Here is a 19922-nt window from a genome sequence, read left to right as displayed (position 1 = left end):
TGTTTAATCAACTCACGAAATTCTTTTTCGTCCATTTTTTGAAAATCACTCGACTTCCTCGATTCAAACGAATGCCAAACACAAAGAAATAGACCGATCTGGCTGAAACTTGGAGTGTGTTCTTCCAAGAGATGCTACTAACTAAACAAAATCTCGATACGCGCCAGTGGTGCTATCTCTCTGACTTTGCACGGACTTTTCAAACGACCCTCGTAAATATGGCTCTATGAATTATTGTCTCTTTGTTTTATTTATATCTTATAGAATGGGTGTATTTGAATTTGTATTTGTAATACATACATTTCTACTTATCTATCTATAATAAATGCTGGACTATGACGTTAAGGAAGCAGGACTGCCGATCGAAATCCCCTCCTCGTTGAGTTTCACCTCCTACTAATGTACTATTAGTGAATATTTTCTCCCTTGACCATGGAGCGGAAAGAACTTTCATTTTCAAAGGCAAAAGAATTCTCTGCTGTTCATCGTGCGCAAAGAAAACAATGATTTCTTTATGATTCTTTAATTAAAAGTTTACAGTTTGAAGACAAATCATTTTTTTTGGTAACTCAGTGAGTGTTACGAAGACTTCCGATATTTTCTGAAAGAATTTAAAACAAGCGTAAAGATGAAAACAATAGAATATTTACTAGTTTTGTCTCCATGTCTGAGAATACTTAAACTTCTCAATACTGTTTGATGTACTCTCTTGTTTGCTATATAATAATGAATTTGTATTATCTTTTAGTGAGCGTAAACTATTAATATTTAGGATTAAACTAGCCAGGATTCGGTCAAATGAAATGCAGAAACTCAGTCATTACCCAAATTTTTTACTTTTTAATTTTGTAACTCACATAACTACTCTCTAAGGAAGACAATAAATTTATAGAAACGTTGGCGTAAAGACTGAGTTGTTTTATATCCTAGTTGATCGAATCCTAGCTAGTTCAATCCTAAATACTATGTAATAATAATTAACTGTAAAACTAAATTTCCAAATTTAAAGAAAAATGGCTGTCCGGAAATACCACTTTACTCAAAATGTTTTAGTATTTTAAGATTTAAATGAAAACAGCTTTTACGTACAAATCTACAAACTATATTGGAAACAATGTATTTATTTTTAAGAAATTGGATTAGGAACTTTTGGAAGAGGAGATGGGCAGATTCCGTCTAAAGTGCCCTTTTGGTGTAAGGTAGGGTCGCAACTCTAGGGTACTGCTAAGGGGATTAAAATTTATTATTGAAATAGAATTGGAAGAAAAATCTCCCAACCGAAAATACCTCTTTATTCCATAGTTAGTTCTTTTTCTTGAAATGAAAGTGCACTTATATCCTTGACTTTTTCTGGAAAATGAGGAAATCTTCGGGAAAATTAGTAGGGGTAGGCTTACATTCAGTATAATGTACGATTTTACAAGCTATAATGTTGGTGGAAATTAATATGGATCAAATAATCCGAGTTCGAAGATTATTAATGAGTTAGAACTTTGATGATGTAGCTTTAAGAGGAAGTCATGTGAGTGTGTTCACACCAGATTATTTATTAACCAATAATAATGAAGTCTCGGCTTTTTTCTTAAATACGCTTCCTATAAAATCTCCAAGAACAAGGAGAAAATATTTGTGTATATTAAATCCTCAAGTGTTTTGCAAATATAATGTTCACTAGATTGACATAGCCATGCTCCAGTCCTTGTACCTACATATTTATCTTATATTTGTTCTGCATTTGTTGATATTATATAACATTATGTTATCTATTGCACTGTGATACATATATTTATATGTATATATATATATATATATATATATATATATATATATATATATATATATATGTTAAAGTGTGTATATATATGTACATTTTATATATTAATTTATTAGCAGAAATAAAAAGAAGAATTGCTGACACAAGTGCAATGCGTATCAAAATATTTCGAAATTGGTATAAATAATGAGGCCGTGCACTATTTTGAAGGCTGTGTGTATATTCCTGGTGACTCCAGCTGAATCTAGGAAGTAAATATAGCCTCTCTCTACAAGGTTAAATACCTGCATGGAATAAATATTTTTAGTAAATACCAAGGTGAATATTAAATAAAATTGTTATTCTTTAAGGGACACAAAAAACCTAAATTTCTTTTTTTCTTTATACATATAGACTTTGGATTGGGTGCAAGTTGGTCTTACAGTTGCATTTGTCACAAAAGCCTGCCTATCCTAGATCTTTTTATGCAAGTTAAATTTTTGTCTTGACGCTTAATGGTTGTTGATTCATTTTGAAGGATTTCAGCGAACAGTTCAGCGATTAGGATGTTACTTTTCTCTAAATAGCTCCTGCGAGGAACAGAATGAACTCAAATGGAAATGTTAATAATTGTTAAAAGGTACATGAGACCAAAAGTTAAAATATCGCAGACCAAAATTCTCCTTGACCTGACTTGTAAGGTTGCGCTTAAATAATTTTCAATTTAAGTGGCAAATTTCAAATTATTGTTCCCACCTTAAACCTTCATTTTTTTTTTTTTTAAATTTTCAGTTTAAGGTGCCTTATTTATGCATTGAATCATGTTGAGCATTATTAGTCTTTTGTATAAGCAATTTGGAGGTTTTTCTAGTCACACAAGGAAATTACTGGCTGCGAAATGTTTGTCATTAATGAATCATAACTCAAGACAACTCGAACTGTATTACTAATTGTCTCGTGCAACGCCATGATAAAACTATTTGAATTTGCCTATACCAAAAGGTATACACCAAAAGGTGGTATACCTCATCTTATCAGCGAATGTTACATAGCTAGTGGATGCACAGCATTAGCTTTGCGATTTAACATGTACATCAACCTATAACCAGATATTGTGGTGAAAATGGATCCTAGAATTAATAATAAGAAAATTACAAAACATTTGCTACTATAGTCTTGACAGAAGATCATATTTATTATCTTAATATTAATAATTCTGATGTCAGTCATTTGTAGCAAGATATGCAAATAAGTTGGCTTGTCGCCGCTAACTTGAAACTGTAATTACTGGATGCATGCAACAAATTAGTTTGAACTGGCCAAAAATAATTGAATTTAAATTAATTTGTGGAATCGAGGCAGAAAAAGTTACCTTCTCGTATGCTCCATGTAAAAAGAAGATGTAATTTTCTCGGAACAAGTTTTGAGACCACCTTATCGCGTTTTTAAAATGTAAAATAAAACAGTGGCTTTTACAAATTGTCTTGTTTTGCCTATTATTTACAAGACAATTTTACATTTTTGGTGGTAAATGGATACCAGTTTTTGTGATTAGGAATGCTTTTCATTTGGATTTTTAGTTAAGTTCTTCTTTGTTTGCTTGTTTGGGTATTTAGTTGTAGCTGTACCAGACTCACAACATCGTACAAGAAACAATAAAGTATACGTTATACTATACATGGAAGTGATTGTGCTACCCATCATACCCTAATCACAATCTTGCATTCGCCAATTAGAAGCGCATAAATTATCAAACTCGAATAATTCAAGATGTAGATAAAGTAATTGATACTATATACCTAACTGTGCTTCCCAAGAGTTAAATTAGCTTATTACCCTAATGAATATTGGTCGGCTGCAGATTAATTAGAAACGCTTAATTAATTATAATCTATAATTACATTATTACAACAAATATGTAATTTACAGAAAATTAATCACAAACTACAGTGTTGCGATAGTAATTTATTGAATATATTTTAATTGAAGCGAGTGGGCACCTTGCAATCACTACTCAGGAGCTGAATATTAGATTTTTTCAGCATTCAATTCGTTCTTAATCTATTGGTACGTAAGATGTTCGAAAAGAAGATCGCTGATCAATATTAATAAGTTAAAAATCTATTTATCAAACAAATTTTTGCTCCTTTTTCTGCAAAACAAAAAATCTTTTCAAATTTCAAAATTTGTCTTTTGATAATTAAATATTGTTTCAAATAATTTTCTAGTTTATAGAACACTAGTACTGTAACCTGATTCGGATAACCTGCACTATAGCCGATTGTTAAGACCACAGATTTATTATATTATTATTTTTAGTTTTTTGTATTTAACGTGCTTCAAAATCTGAGGTCATTGGTGACCGGAGTACCCTCCCAGACAGTGTTCTCTTGTTTCAGACAACACTATCCATCACCTGTGACAGTGAGCTGTAATAAGCTCCTAGGAAGAGGAAATCTAAGGGCCAGCAGCTGGATTCGAACCCGGGACCTCCTGGAATCCAGTTTGCTAACTACTGAGGTAATCCCTTTCAAAGGGATTGCTTATTGACGTTTGCAATTTCATTTAATTACAATAGAATGAGAAATTGTTAATAATTACTATAAATACCGCTCTCTATTTATGTAAAGGTTTATACTTTATAGCGGATGTGCAGCTTTTTGGCTTTGAATTGCCACCGGAAATGGCCGTTTTGCCCTGAATCCAAAAGATTATTTTGAAAAAATTGGTGCGCGTGTGTGGGTGTGTGCACTCTCAGCATAATTCAAAAACTGTAAAATTGCAGAAATTTTAAATTTGTCAGAATGTTGTTACCATCGTATTTGACGATAAGCTTTTTTAAAAAATCAACCATCCATTGAAGCCCACTTTACTGAATTGGTTTTTGAGATATTCTCAATAATTTTCTGTTGACTTCATGTGCTCATTGCACACTCATAGATCAATAACGCTTTTTAAGACAGTTCTGAGGGAGAGAGGGTAAGCTTTCCTTTAGAGCGTCAGTTTAAAATTTTAAAGTGAAATGTGCGGTCTCATTATTTGTATAATAATTTTGGAAATCTATTTTATAAAAGTAAAATTAAAAATTTAAAAGGAAATTGTTTAGCGTAATTTCCGCTTTTATAGCTTTTAGCACCTTCTTTTTTTTTTTTTTTTAAAAAAAAAAAAAAAAATCAAAGTTTTATTCAAGAAAATATCATTTTGTAAAGTGCGTTAAGAGCCAATCGAGTGAGTATTCCCGTAGGACTTATGGAGGTCAACCAGTCCAGAGCAAGCCAGGGTATCTTGAGTATGAACATACCTAGGTAAAAAAAAGGGCAATAAGTTACGTCCATGAAAAGAAGGAGGCCGTGGATAGATGGTTAAAGGAATGGAGGTGCCAGAGTCTCAAGTAAGAACAACTATAAAGGGATCTTTAAAATAATTTAATCTACTGCATTAATTAATCTATCTACTGTATTAATTAATCTATGTACTGTAATTAATTATTAAATAAATATTTAACTACTAATAAAAATTCTTAGTTGTCTGCTGCTGGTACTTTAATTGAAAACATTAAGTTCGTGATAGATGTTGCAATATTTTAAGTTTATTTAGTTCCTTAAATCATACAAAAACTGCAATTTTTATCTAATGTCCAACAATTTTGATTATCCTTACTTAATATTGGCTGAAAGTGCTTGAATAATGTTCAAATTTTAAATTCCGCTTCCCATGAATGACTCTTGACCACATTGGGATCATTAACAACGTTAATTCCAGTTATGAATGGGGTTGGAGTAATGATCCTATCAATGAGTGTGACGGTCATTCAAGGTTGAAAGGGAAATTCCACCTAAACTGTTGTGTTACAAGGTCTAAATTCAAATCCAGTATTTAGAGGAGTTAAACAGTAAGTTAGTCAGATGACAGGGGGAGCTCAGTTTTCATTGTTTTATTGCGAACTTCGACAGCTGGGAATCATAACTTGTAGAAGCATTTTCATGTTTAATTATCTGTTTACAATGATTCTTGTTTAACTTGCATCAAGTCAAATGTTTAAAGATACTGTATCATTTCTAGAAATCCAATACTAACAATTATTTAAATATTCAAATTTACATTTTAACAAATTTAGAGCGTTTAGAAATGTAGTTCTTTAAATTTTTTATGCAAACCCTATTTAGGCACAAATTTGTTGTTTTACTGCTATCTATATTAGATAAAATAGAAAATATACTAATCTAAACCTTCAATGAGTTGGATGAGCTTGGACTTTTTGGCTAACAGTTCTGTTTCCTGTTCTTAGAAGAGATTGAACTAGGGAAATCTCCAACAACATCCAACTTAATCTAGGCTTGTACTTCATGTAGTGATAAGTAGCGAAAATGATGATCTTTAACAGAAATATGTTTTAGAAAATGCTAGCACAGAATTTGAAGGGCGAAATTTGGCAAAGCGGATTGTACTACGTATTTCTGAAGATTATCCTGATGTAAATTCACATTTTGCCGCAAAACTATTTATAAATTCATTAAATTCTTCATTAATATTATGAAAAACGTTTGATTTAAATGGGTCTGTCTGGAACACATCTGTCTGTCTGTCTACAAAATTATAACTAAACGGTATCATAGAGAAATTTGTCCAGACTAGGTGTGTGAGACTTCAGCCATTCGCTGACGGAAAATTCTCCAATATTGTCTCCGTTGTAAAATCTATATTTATTATAACTTCTAATCTCTTGGAGAACCAAGAGCTATTAGCGCAACCGAAAACCGACTTCTCTTAATAATTTAAACAATCTTTATAATTGCTACCTTAATCAGATCAAACGTTTCATCGGCTTAAGTTTTGAGAAGGCTTATTTTTGAGAACTGTTATCCAGTGCGATTCAGGATAGTTTAACATATAATGAAGATTATTTGATAAGAGGTTTAAAATGTGATTATCAATATGTTTTAGTTTCCAATCAAAACTCTGCAATAAGTTATATATTTTTTCTAATAAAAGACTATTTGCCCACCAGAAGATCTGGCTTTAAAACCATCAACTGTATTTCACAATTAACTTTTTAAGGATGATAAAGGAATTTGGGACCGGGAAGCGATCTAAGTTTCATTCACTTTATTCTCCAGCAAGGCTGAACGGTTGGCAGAATTAATTTTGTTTCCAAGGAATTATAGTTAAATAATTTTTTTTTGTTTAAAGGATGAAAGCTACAAAGAGGGAAGAGATATTACAGGGTAATTGTAAAAATAGCGTGGCCGAGAGTTGGCGCATTGTGTAGGGCTGGGAGAGGGGGCGGCGAACAGGCTTCCTGGTTGGGTGGACCGGCGGGGCAAGGCCACGGGCCGCTGTATGCACTCAGGGCTGACTCAGCGCCCACTCAATGCCGTCCGCATCACGCGCTCCCTCTCACCCTGGCTTTCATCATCCGCTCCTCTATCCGCCATCATCCGCACTTCGCCTGCTTTTCTCTTCCCTCCGCTTTACTCTCTTTAGTTCTCCAATTTAGTGATATTTTTTTTTAATATACGTAAAATTAAAAGAAGCTAAAATATTACATTTTATTTGCTTGCCCCCTCCGGAACCTGACAGTAACTTAGCGATGACAGGTTTCAACCGAAAGCATCGCTAAGATGAAACAATTAAACATCCTTAGATGAGAGCAGTTTGCTATTAAATAAGGCTTTAATGGCTAAATACATTCGTAAAGCTGTTTACTTTTAGTTTGTAATTTTTGTCCTGGCAAAATTCCGTTTTTTAATTTTATTTTATTAATCTATTTTGTGCCATTTTTAATAACAAAAAAAATTACAAAAAAAACAAAAGCTAATCATACTTTTTCTTTTCTAAGCTAATCCATGCACTTAATGCACTCAGACAATGGATAAAATCCGTCTGTCAAGAAAATTCGTTTTTACAGAGTTCTCGAGAAGCGGTTTAAGTAGACTTACCCTACAATGAGTCATTTCACTTTTATGCTCGGTTTTACAAACTTTAGTAATACTTCCAGTAATAATGAAATATAACGGCGCTAATGACGTTATAGTCGTTGCGCCATGAAAAATATAAAATAAATATGGCTTAAACCTTCTGAATTACTCATTTCCTATTGGACTGTGCTAAATTTGAGATGCAGCCCAGATTTTAGAAAAGTCAGTTTCTGTGTATATTTTAAATTCAAATTGCCGATCAGTTGGGGGGAATAAGTAGAACTCATATTGGATATTGAATTGAGTGTATTTTGTATTTGAATTGTCTGTTTAGTTAAGCATTTAATGCACATCTTTGTCTTTGCCAATCTCAGATCAGAGCAGTTTACAATTTAATGTTTGAAATTAAATAATGCTTTAATTGCATTAATAGCCACTGTTTAAATCAATAATGAAATTAGTACAAGAGAACAAACTAAAAAAGTTAATAAATAAATAAAATACGAACATATTCAATAAAAAATAAATATTCTTATTTAATTTATTTGATTATTTAAAAGCCATCAAAATCTAAACCGTTGGTATGTATTTTCTTTACTCTAATGTGCCATTTGATTACAATGTACGGCTCTACGTACTGGATAATAGGCAAATGTATCTAAGTTAAAAATTCGTATGTTTGCACCTTAAGTTAGATAGCCGGAAAATGCTAGTGAGGAAAAGTCGTGTGAGTCCACACGACAGATTACATTTTATTTTTAATTAAGGTGCCTCAACTTCTGAAGTCATTGGCGCCCGGAGTTTTATTTTCAGAGCACTGCCAGCCTCCAGATAGTGTTCTCTTGGTACAGACAACACTGCCCATCAATGGACAGCGAGCAGTAAGAGCTCATAGGAAGAGAAAATCTAAGGGCCAGCAGCTGGATTCGAACCCGGGATCTCTTTAAAATTATTATAACAATTCAAAAATTGTAGAACTCATATTGGATATTGAATTGATTGAGTGTATTTTGTATTTGAATTGTCTGTTTAGTTAAGCATTTAATGCACATCTTTGTCTTTGCCAATCTCAGATCAGAGCAGCACACCTTTATAGAAATCTAATTTTTGGCCCTCTGTACTGAATGTACAGTTCTTGAAAAGAGCACTTTTTCGATTAAATCCAAGATAAGATTCGACAAAATGTTACTCTCTCAACCAGAGCTTCCAAAAAGCCATGTTGCCATGGATGCTGAATAAATCTCAAAACTGGAGATTCAATTCTCTAAATGAGAGAAAGGAACAAAGATTAATGTGTTAGTTTGCTCAAATTTCAAGTAGAGTTACTCCACAAGCTAACAGCTAGAGTAGATCGTAACAAGTTTAAAGAAGTCGAAATTGAGCCGTAGAGTAAGTTAAGTGATTTAAAGATGTTACTAGCTACTGAAATAAGGAAACTGTGACTATTTAGATATACAACAAAGTCTGGATGAAAGGCTTACCGGGCTACAAATACAGCTTCCTTTAAATCAATTATGTAGTGGTTATGAAGATGGATTTCTAAGTGGGAGTTCCCCAGTTCGAATACTGCGCGTTTAGCTAATTTTTATTTGATAGAAAAAAATTTTAATACTCAAGTATGTTCGTCCGGTCCATGACACCTAATCTGTTCCTTGGACGGTAAGGTTCGCCTGAAGAAAACAGCCGATTACTTTTACATTAGTTTAACAAGAATAAATTTATATTCAGGGGAATTCCTTACCACCAAACGTGTGGCCTTGTCTTGTAAACAAACTGTACAACCCAAAGTATTTCCTCGTTTGAATTACTTAATAAAAAAAAAAAAAGCATTCTAAAATTCTAGATGTTCACTACGTAATATGTGTACAATAAAGTTCTATATAAATAATAAAGCTTTGTATTATTCAAAGTAGAGTACTTTGTGTTACTAAAAAGCCTGCGTACAGGTTGACCTTCGATAGGTATCACATTTGAAGGTAAAACAACTGTTACTATTCTTTTAAATTAACTTAATAACATTTTATACAAATCGAGATAATGTGAACTTAAAAATATGAGCAATAAATCTCATCAATCAATGCTTTATAACCTTCATTTCATGTTTTTAGTACTGCGATTGTAAGTGGGCCGATTTAACTATACTCATAACTTCATCAGAATATCAAAAACAGTGTTTAAAAAAGTTACTTTCAGTAAATGGATGATAACTGCCTGTTTGTGAGGAAGATAATGAAAGAAACGACTTCCTAAATACGACTTCCATCCTTTTTTGGCGCTCTAGTAAATACACCAGAAATGCTTTGACCATAATTCTGAGTGAATGGCATCAGGAAAAATTATTATTATTATGGACTTTACCAGATTTTTAAATTTCGATTTCAGTTAAGATTATTTGTAACGTAAACTTTAATGAAATTCTAATTATTTTCTATTAAACATTTGACAGGTTAAAACTAAATACATTAATTAATCTTATCTCTTTGTGGCTGATCGAGAGCTTGTCCCCTGGTTTTGAGTTTTCCGTAATTATTCGTTTTCGATATATTCTCTTAACAAACTCAAATATACTCAATCAAAGGCTTTGAAACGTTTCTTTCAATTATAAGTTCAGTTTCAAATACTTTTTGAGCTGGTGAATATTGTCATTTTAGTTTATGAACTAAAAATTTAATAAATAATGCTATAAAAAAGTTGACTACTTCTAAAATAGTGTTTATGTCAGTTCGTTAAAATTTATTATTTATTTATTACATTATAAAATATTAACCAGATCTGTATGTAGGCAAGGAGTTTGAAATTTCCTGAAAACCTTCAGACTACTCTCGCAGCCAACTTGAAGGTCCCAGCCGAAGGACTTGAATGATCATAGCACACAGACCGACTCCTATCTAGAAAATTATACTTACTTTCTACAAGAATCTCTGCGTAGTAGTAGTAATTTTTATATTAAATTAAAACTACTTAGTAATAAAGTATGATAAGGCCGTTTTTATTGAAACACTGCGCTAGTGAATCTCTATAAACATTGTTAACATAAAACGCAGTTAAAGATAACTTCATATTCACTGAGTTGACATTTCCAAATCACTTTCGGCAAAAGACCATGTGATTAATTTTGAGTTAAATCCATCACCGGAGAGTGAGCTGTAAGAAACTCCTAATAAGAGAAGATCTAAGGGGTCAGCGGCTGGATTTGAATCTGGGAATCCAGTTTACGCTAACCATTCAACTAATCCACTTCCTAGAAAATAATTGAACTCAAAGTCAGATTTAACGAGTTGATTCCATTTTTAGGTAATTTAATTTTGTGTTGATGGTAGAGAGACATCCTGTAAACTCTGAGAGTGGAAATATTTCAAGCTCTAAGCTTCATCAAGAATTCTCCAAAACCACTAGACCGACAAATATTAAAATTGACACCTTTGTGTGTGTGTGCATTCTAAATGTTCGCTAAGCTAAGAACGAATTTTTGAAGATTTTATGTCTAACCGCGAAAACCTTGACATAACCGCAAAACGTAAAACTATTGTTACTCCAACAGAAACATTGAAACTGCCTAATGCTGTTGTCTATATAGTGGGTGTTTAATGATTCAACAGTTAAATTGGAAAATCGAGAAAAAAAAGGCGAAGCATGGATAAAATATTGTCAAATCGCCTCAGATATTCCGAAACAATTTGATTTTTGTACCATTTACCTACATTCTAAGTTGTGAGCCTTCTAAGGAATGAGTTTTGTATTTACCTTTGTGAAGTCGATCCGCAAACAAAAAACGCTTAAAGCATCACCAATGCTTTTTCCAAACTGAATATTTGCTGGAGTAGCTGAATGTTAACTTGTTTTATCTGCTTTCTTTTTGGCTTCAAGGGAGTTACTTAATCAGTATTGTTTCTACTAGTCTTTATCCAAGAGAAGGGATAAATGACCGCACACAAGTTAACCCGGGTCTCTATTCTTTACGCGGCGAAAACTTTACAGTCCATTTGTAGTTTTAACCAATAGAAACTAACTTTATATGTGCCAGAAGCGACTTCCAAGTACAGGCTATCGTCGAAAGGAAACCTCCTGCAGATCGTAAGGCGTCCAAGATCTCGCTTATCAGCTGATCCCATCTATTCCCTGGAAATGTTGTTTACTACTTAGCTTACGTTACATTGTTCGTAATTGCGACGAATCGTTATATCCAATTAAACAGTAATGACTCATGTGAATTATGCAGTTCATTGCAAAGCACTGGCAGTCAGCTAGTTATTTATATGATGTAAATTGAAGGCGCATTTTCAAATATACGATCTATCAACCTATAGTTGTAAAAAATTGAATGAATTATTGTTTAGATATTCTTAGTTTCTGCTAATCTGACATCAGAAATGCCATTAAACGAGCTTAATAGACAATTAATTGGTTAAACATTAATAACCACAATTTTATAGGGTTCATCTGGATCAGGTTGAGAAAGAGTAATCGTAGCTAATGCAGAAGCGTTCGAACAGAAGGTACCAAAAAACCTTTTTCGTGAATGTGCTTGAAAACAAATATGTTAAATTTCGAAAAAGTTTCATTAATACTGATTCTTGTATGATAAGTTAACATTATATTACACAAATCAGTACATGAAGCTGTAATTGAACATAACGCCATCAGAGTAAATATTATATTTATTAATTTTAAAGTTTCTTTAAAAATATTAAAATCAGTCTGACAGAACACTTAGAAGTTCCTACTAGCGAAATCTGTAGCAGTTTCCAAAACTTCAAAGGTATCTTTTCTCCTTCTCCAGCGATTCCAGTGTTCGAACGAACTGAAGAGGCCAGTGAAAGTGGATTAAGAGTATAGCTTTAGTGTGCTAACCCAATGTTTGCTAGCTGTACACCGGTTTAGCTTTGCAGCCAAATAAATGAAATTAAAGTTAATATTCACCTTTACCAGAGCTCCCACTTTGTTAGAAATAATTATCTGTTCTCTCTTGGAAGTCATGGTAGTAATGGTAGTCATGGTAACAAATTAGTATAAGAAAAAACGCAGTACATAGTTAAGATTTGAACTGTGGGAATCAGTGAAAGTAAATTAAGAGTTTTCTTCCCATTGATGAGTGGAAGTAATGCAGGCGAGTAACCAATGTTCGCACACATGACTTAATAATACTACTGGCGAGAAACTGGTAAAAAGATTTGTTGTTGTTGTTGTTGATGATGATGATGTTGGATGACGTTGGAAATCCTTGTGCGGTTTAGTCAGGTCCTTGCGCTCAAGGTCCGTGGCCCCTTCCCGCTACCCTCCCTCCAAACTGCCAGCATGCCAATCTTCGACGTCATTCTCGTATTTATAAGTTAGCACCAAGTAATCGAATACATTATGTAAAGTGCAAATGACATCTTCATATTTATCCAGATATCCTGTACTGAACTGTATTCATTTTATTGTGTTTTATAAATTTTTATATTTTTAGAAAAGGGGAATTCTAAGATTCAAAAAGCAAGTAAATCTTAATCTACTTCCCTGAAATGCCATTATATCCGCAACCTTGGTTGCATTAGTGCAGCCTTCTTTACTTCCTTGTAGTTACAATCCCATTGTTCGGCTAATAATAATAATTCACATGATTCTTCCTTTGGCAAACTATGATTAAATATTAATAATTGTCTTACTTTCTTCTAAATACATCCAAAATTAGTCCAGTAAAAAATGTTCTTAATAATTCTTCCTATCTTAAGGTTGCCGTGAATTGCCTTCGATATATTCATATATAAACTATTCAATTGAAGTCTCATTCCAATAAAATTCCATGTAAAGTTGAAGAGTATTAAAAGATTGGCTGAACTATTTAGTTTTTTTTAAAACAAAAACAAAGAAGACCGGAAATACGAGTTTATAATAGTGCTCGCTGAGTTTTGGAAATATATTCGCGAACAACTTATATAGTTTTCTTTAAACTAACTTCTTAAGTGATTGTATTAAATAGATTGTAGTACGGGCTGTGATTGGAGTATTTTAGACTTGCCAAGTAGTTAGCGCCGAGCGATTATAGGCGAGGCCCGCAAAGCTTAGAAATATTGGGGTACTGTGTTCTATTCCAGGTCTGAGTCTTTCGATTTCCTAAATTTGGTTAGTATGAGAAATTTATAGTAGAGTATGTAAGCCCTCTATCCACGATATCTAATTTAGTAGTTGGACGTAAAGCCCGCCTGAAAAAAAATTAGACTAATTTTACTTTACTTTTTACTATGTCAAACTTAGTTTTATAATTTTTTACTTATTTTCAATTTTCTTATTCTTAATTCAGTTCAAGGTTTCTGCGTTTGATTCTGCTGCCATTACAGATTTAAATCTAAATCAATTTCAATTCATTTTCAGGCAAAATTTGAGTTGTGAAGAATTCGCTGGCTCCAGAAAGCCCCAACACTGCAGAGGTTGTCAGAGATTCACTGTTAAAAGGTATTTTTCATCCATTGAGAAATAAATTTCTAAAAATCTAGATCACTTTGTTCCATGAGTGCTGCTCACTTGAATTTTTAAAAAACAATTGCGTTTTACATTTCGAACTCGAAACTTGTTATCACTGCTGTAAGTTCTTGATTCTTGAGCTTTCTTGACTTCTTTATTGAAATAAGTGTGAATTTTAAAATAAAAATCGCATGCGAAGAAGCGCACTACCTCAGTTTACATTAAGATCTTCTTTTGTATTCAAAGTTAGAATTTTAATAAATTTTAAATTTCTTTTTCTGTTGTAAAAGTAGAAAACCGTAGACAGTTCTTTTCACTTTCTCTGGCTCTAATTCATTCGCCCTTTGAACAAAATTACTCATTATGTAGAGGTGCATCTAATGATTCAGACAACACTTTATGAAAATAAATTGACTTCTTCAAATTCTTAATGATGTGGAATTTTGTAAATGATTATGAAAACTTGGAATGATTGATTTTATTGTTATATGTTGTACAGTATTATTGATTAAATACTAATGAATTATTGATTTCAAACTGTGAAAGTTTGTCTCAATATATGCGGTACACACTGCGAACTGATTTTACAAAAAATCAGGAATAAAACGGGAAATTAAATTTTTATATTACAGGGATTTGTTGTCTAGATATTGTCGGAATTATTGTTTACTTTATATGCATAAATATATAATTTTGATATAAATACAAAAGATATATTTGCCATAGTTTGACAGGGACGATGACAAAGTCACAGAAATATAAATCAGGAAGATGTGGCGCGCGCGCGCGCTCTGAGTTTACAAAGGAGAAAGTGAGTTGAACTTTCTTGCGCGGACGAGCGGCAGTGAAAGTAAGTGTAGAGCAGACCAATCTCTCGGCCTGGCGGAGTTCCTGATCACTCCATGCCCAGGGGTTATGCAAAGAGTGTCCTCCCGCTCTTCGAACATCTTGCTCCAACTGGGAGATTGTGCTCTTATTGTCTTCTGTCTCTCCACCCCTTCATAACTTCCCTACTTAATGGCAGCCGACCTAACTCAGCTGCAACCACCGCTCCAGCTCCAGTTATATCATCATTGGACACCATTCCTCCATTTCCTCCTTTCAATAATGACTAGTACCTTCACCTTACTCTTCTTAAATCTAGTTAGATTTTCTTCTGCGTAGCTAATTTCTACTTAAAGTGATATTGCTTACCGCAAATATATGAAGTATGATATCTAATATAGTTATTACGCACTAAGTGCGCAGTGGTGCTCTTCTATATCTACCATTATTAATATTTGGAAACGACGGATGGGGAGTGGTAGGTATCAAATTTTTGTAAATTTAAATCACAGTGAATTAATTTTTTGTGGATTGAATTCAAGTTATTCAATTATCAAAACTGGGGTGTAGCTTTAGGTTTATTAGGCGATTAGACAATTCAGGGTAGACAAAAATAATATTGATAATGTCAAAGTAAAAAATAAGAAGAATAAAAAAAGTTACAGAATTTAGTTTTCCCAAAGACAGAAATATATGTAAATCCTTCAACCTTCTCTCAGGATGAGGAAAAGAAAGGAACAGGCTAGGTCTAGTCCTTGTAATTGGTTGTTACCAGACCCGCCCATCACCAATTATCATTCTGGGATTATGCATATGTCATTTTATTGCTAGATTGAATGTCTCAGGGGGATAACGTGTATCAATTAACCTAGCTTCTTTTTTCGTTTATTCTGAAATGTTTGCCCATTAAGAAGTCTTTCTGTAGATATTCGATTTTTCTCAAAATGCATAACTGATTGAAAATAGGCACATTTAGCTGCTACATGCATTGAAGTTCAAACATGCTCATTTGCAAGCGGCAGCAGGTACTGAAGCAGCATGACGATTACCTGTGCAAGAAGGCTAGCCCACGTTCATTAGAAATCAAACATGATCGAAAAATCTCAAACAACACATTTCCCGGTAGAACTAAGAATCCGTCTTCATAGTTCGCATCTTTTTCATCATCTAGCTAACCAAAAAATATTAAACGACAACAACCTACTTTGCGCGGAGAAAAGTGTGCTGTCAGAAGGGAAAACATTAGTAGACTGATCTAGAGGAGAAGGGTAAAAGTAAAATTGGAAACCGTTGCTTTAAATTATTCAAATTCCCCCCTCCAAACAGTTGTTTAGTCCGAGAACTTCGAGATCATCAGCGATTTTTGAAATATATTCTGAGTCTGCTCCATATTTTGTCTTTCGGCTCAACCCCTTCTTCCGTCCGTAAAAAAAAAATGTATGAAGTAAACTGCTGTTAGGCCATTATAGTCAGACATTATAGTTATCAAAACTGTTTACACAAATTTCAAAATTTTCTATGAATAACTTTGCTTTAGAAAATCGGATTCAGTCGCATTACATTCTCCTCGAGAAAATGAAAACTACGAGGGTCGTTTGAAAAGTCCGTGCAAAGTCAGAGAGATAGCACCACTGGCGCGTATCGAGGTTATGTTTAGTTAGTAGCATCTCTTCGAAGAACACACACCAAGTTTCAGCCAGATCGGTCTATTTCTTTGTGTTTGGCATTCGTTTGAATCGAGGAAGTCGAGTGATTTTCAAAAAAATGGACGAAAAAGAATTTCGTGTGTTGATTAAACACTACTTTATGAAAGGCAAAACGCCTGAGGAGACTAAAGAGAAGCTTGATAAACATTATGGTGACTCTGCACCTTCGATTAAAACAGTTTATAAGTGGTTTCAAAATTTTCGGAGTGGCCATATGGGCACAAGTGACGCTGAACGTTCTGGACGCCCTGTTGAGGTTACTACTCCAGAAATCATTGATAAAATCCATGATATGGTGATGGATGACAGAAGAGTGAAGGTGCGTGAGATTGCTAGTGCTGTGGGCATCTCGAATGAACGGGTACATAATATTTTGCATCAACATTTGGACATGACAAAGCTATCCGCAAGATGGGTGCCGCAAATGCTCACGCTTGACCAAAAACGAAATCGTGTGAAGTGTTGCAAGGACGGTTTGCAGCTGTTCCAGAAGAATCCGCAGGACTTTAGGCGTCGTTTCGTCACTGTGGATGAAACATGGATACATCACTACACTCCTGAGACCAAAGAACAATCTAAACAATGGGTTACCAAGGGGGAATCTGCGCCAAAAAAGGCGAAGACCGTTCCTTCGGCCGGAAAGATTATGGCGACTGTCTTTTGGGATTCGCAAGGAATAATCCTCATCGACTATCTGGAAAAGGGTAAAACTATTACAGGTGCATATTATTCATCGTTATTGCACCGTTTGAAAACCGAGCTGCAAGAAAAACGCCCACGATTGGCCCACAAAAAAGTCCTTTTCCATCACGACAACGCACCAGCTCACACCTCAGCAGTTGTGGTCGCAAAATTAATGGAAATAGGGTTCCAACTCGTTTCACATCCCCCCTATTCTCCAGACTTGGCTCCCTCGGACTACTATTTGTTCCCCAATATGAAGAAATGGCTGGCGGGAAAAAGATTTTATTCAAACGAGGAGGTGATTGCAGAAACGAATGGCTATTTTTCAGACTTGGACAAATCCTATTATTCGGAAGGGATCAACAAACTAGAGCAGCGTTGGACGAAGTGTATAAGCCTAAAAGGAGACTATGTTGAAAAATAAAAAAGGTTTACCCCAAAAAATTAAGTAGTTTTTATTTTTGCACGGACTTTTCAAACGACCCTCGTAAATGAACCTTAGTTGAAGAGATCTCTGCTCTGACCGAAACAAAACTTGTCTAATTGAAATTCGAAATTGGGCAACGCTGATTATGTCTGCAGCAGTCCAGAAGATGGAAGTTAAGAATTGAGTTTTGCGAACATTAAAAAAAAAAAAAATTTATTTAGAGGGGATATAATTGATTAATCTTTTTTGAATGCTTTATAATTGATAAGATAATAACAAAATATATTTATATTAACATGTGGCTATAATCACAGTCATGCAATGGAATTTTAAATATACTTTCTTAGGCAGGAAATGAGTTGAAAAAAATTTGATTTAAAGTTAGAATGTTTTGATGGCATTGTAAGAAATTGATTTTCTTGACGAACAGCATTTCGCTGTCTATTTCCCTAGTAGGACTTACGTTTTCCTCGCTTCACTTCTACGTCTATTAATGGTTCAAGCTAAACTTTCAGAAAATGAAAAAGTACCTATTAAGTAAAAGAAGAGCAAATCAATTGCCTATTTTTTCAGGCACGCATAGTCTATAAGTACCAAATTAGGTGCACTGAACGCAAATACCTTTTCTTTTCAATAAATACATAACATACAATAAATAACTAAAAATAATAAATAAAAACGGGAGACTCGAACTGTAGGCTCCCAACTTATCGCTGACGCTCAAAAGCTGGTACCGCCAACTGTAAAAAGAACCATTGTTTCTGTTCAAAATTCTCTTTACACATATCTATACAGATGTCTCATTTTTTTTTGCATTTCCGTCGCAATAATAATTGAAACTACAACAAATTTAGTGATGCGTTGATTTGATGGTACGTTGTGTGAGCAGAAAGATAATTACCCATATTTGGTGATCGACTGTGACCAGAATTAAATCTAAAAACTCAGAACTTATTAATTATTATTAAATGATTAATTACTTGATAACAATTAATTTACTCGTAGCATAACTAACAATAAAATTAGAAGTAAAAATCAACATTTATAATTTCTCCATTTTGTAAAATTGATCTGCACATTCTTATAAATCGTTTAATGCTAAAAAAAAAAGAAAAAAAATGATTAAAAAAGAACGAGCCGATCAGCCTTCGACCGAAGGTAATAAACATTTGATTTATCTTACAAGGTTATCGACTTTTGTGTCTTATTATAGTATTTATGTTTTTAATTTAATAAAATAATGCAGTTTAACTTGTGTAACACTATGTTATTATTAAAATGAGTTTGGATTATAGATTTAAACTTTTCTTCTTCATTCCTGCATGGAAGGGAACAATATTGTTGTCACTTCGAACAAATTTGGAACGATTTCTGGGTTAAAGAAAATAAAAAGGAATGGCTAGTTTCTTTTTGAGGAAAGTGAAAGGGTGAATTAAACGGTGAATTCATTGTTTCAATGCGTCTCGCGCCATCACCGTGTCGGCACAACAAAGTAAGACGCCTGTTGATGTGACGAGGAAGTAGTTAGAGTTTGGGCTCAACCGTTGCTCCATTATTTGGCGACATGTTTCTGTCAATACAGTTTGTATCAATATTTTATAAAATTGAAATTATTGCGCCTCATATTTTCCCATAAAATTTTGCTCAACTAAATCTGTTCTTAAGTTAAATTTAAGTAAACTTCATTAATAAATACTTGATTTAGTAATTCCAGTTTTTTAAAATAGTTTAATTTCTCAGGACACTGCCCTTTTATCAGCACGGAAACGTGGTTTAACTGTGTGATTGTTAGGTGCAATACAGCCACTTAGTTGGGCACGAGCGGAATTTATTAGAATAAATTCCATTAATAGCTAAGGAATCATGAAATTAGAAGTTGAGAACACACACATAAAATAATGACGAATGTATAAACCATAACCAAATGTTAAATAAAAAAAAGTAAAGTAAAGTAATTGCCTATTTTTTTCAGGCGGGCTTTACGTCCAACTACCAACTGGGTGTCGTGGACGCAAATTTCTTTTATTAACCATTAAATAAAATCCAAGGCCCCAAGACCGGGAATCGAACCCAGTATCACAATACATATCAGCTTTACAGGTCTCGCCTCTAACCGCTGCTACCGTGGCGCCTGAAATGTTAAATATGTTAATCAGTTATACCGG

The 19922-nt window shown here is 33.6% G+C and overlaps 1 protein-coding gene across 4 annotated transcripts in view; it reads left to right on the top strand.

Moving 5' to 3' along the window:
• Eip74EF (Ecdysone-induced protein E74) overlaps positions 1–19922 on the top strand; it is a 539076-nt gene that overhangs the window by 9172 nt on the left and 509982 nt on the right. The window contains exon 2 of one of the 4 annotated variants that reach the window (XM_074138070.1): positions 14026–14106. The exons of the other annotated variants lie outside the window; for them this stretch is intronic. The gene's annotated coding sequence lies outside the window, so the exon portion shown is untranslated. The remainder of the gene's footprint in view (positions 1–14025; positions 14107–19922) is intronic. 4 annotated transcript variants of the gene reach the window in all.

The sequence above is a fragment of the Rhodnius prolixus genome, unplaced genomic scaffold (assembly GCF_049639745.1).
Source record: "Rhodnius prolixus isolate KJV_2025 unplaced genomic scaffold, Rpr scaffold_1, whole genome shotgun sequence".
NCBI classification, from domain to species: domain Eukaryota; kingdom Metazoa; phylum Arthropoda; class Insecta; order Hemiptera; family Reduviidae; genus Rhodnius; species Rhodnius prolixus.
The sequence above is the reverse complement of the archived record's forward strand: the minus strand, read 5'-3'. Positions and strand labels throughout refer to the sequence as shown.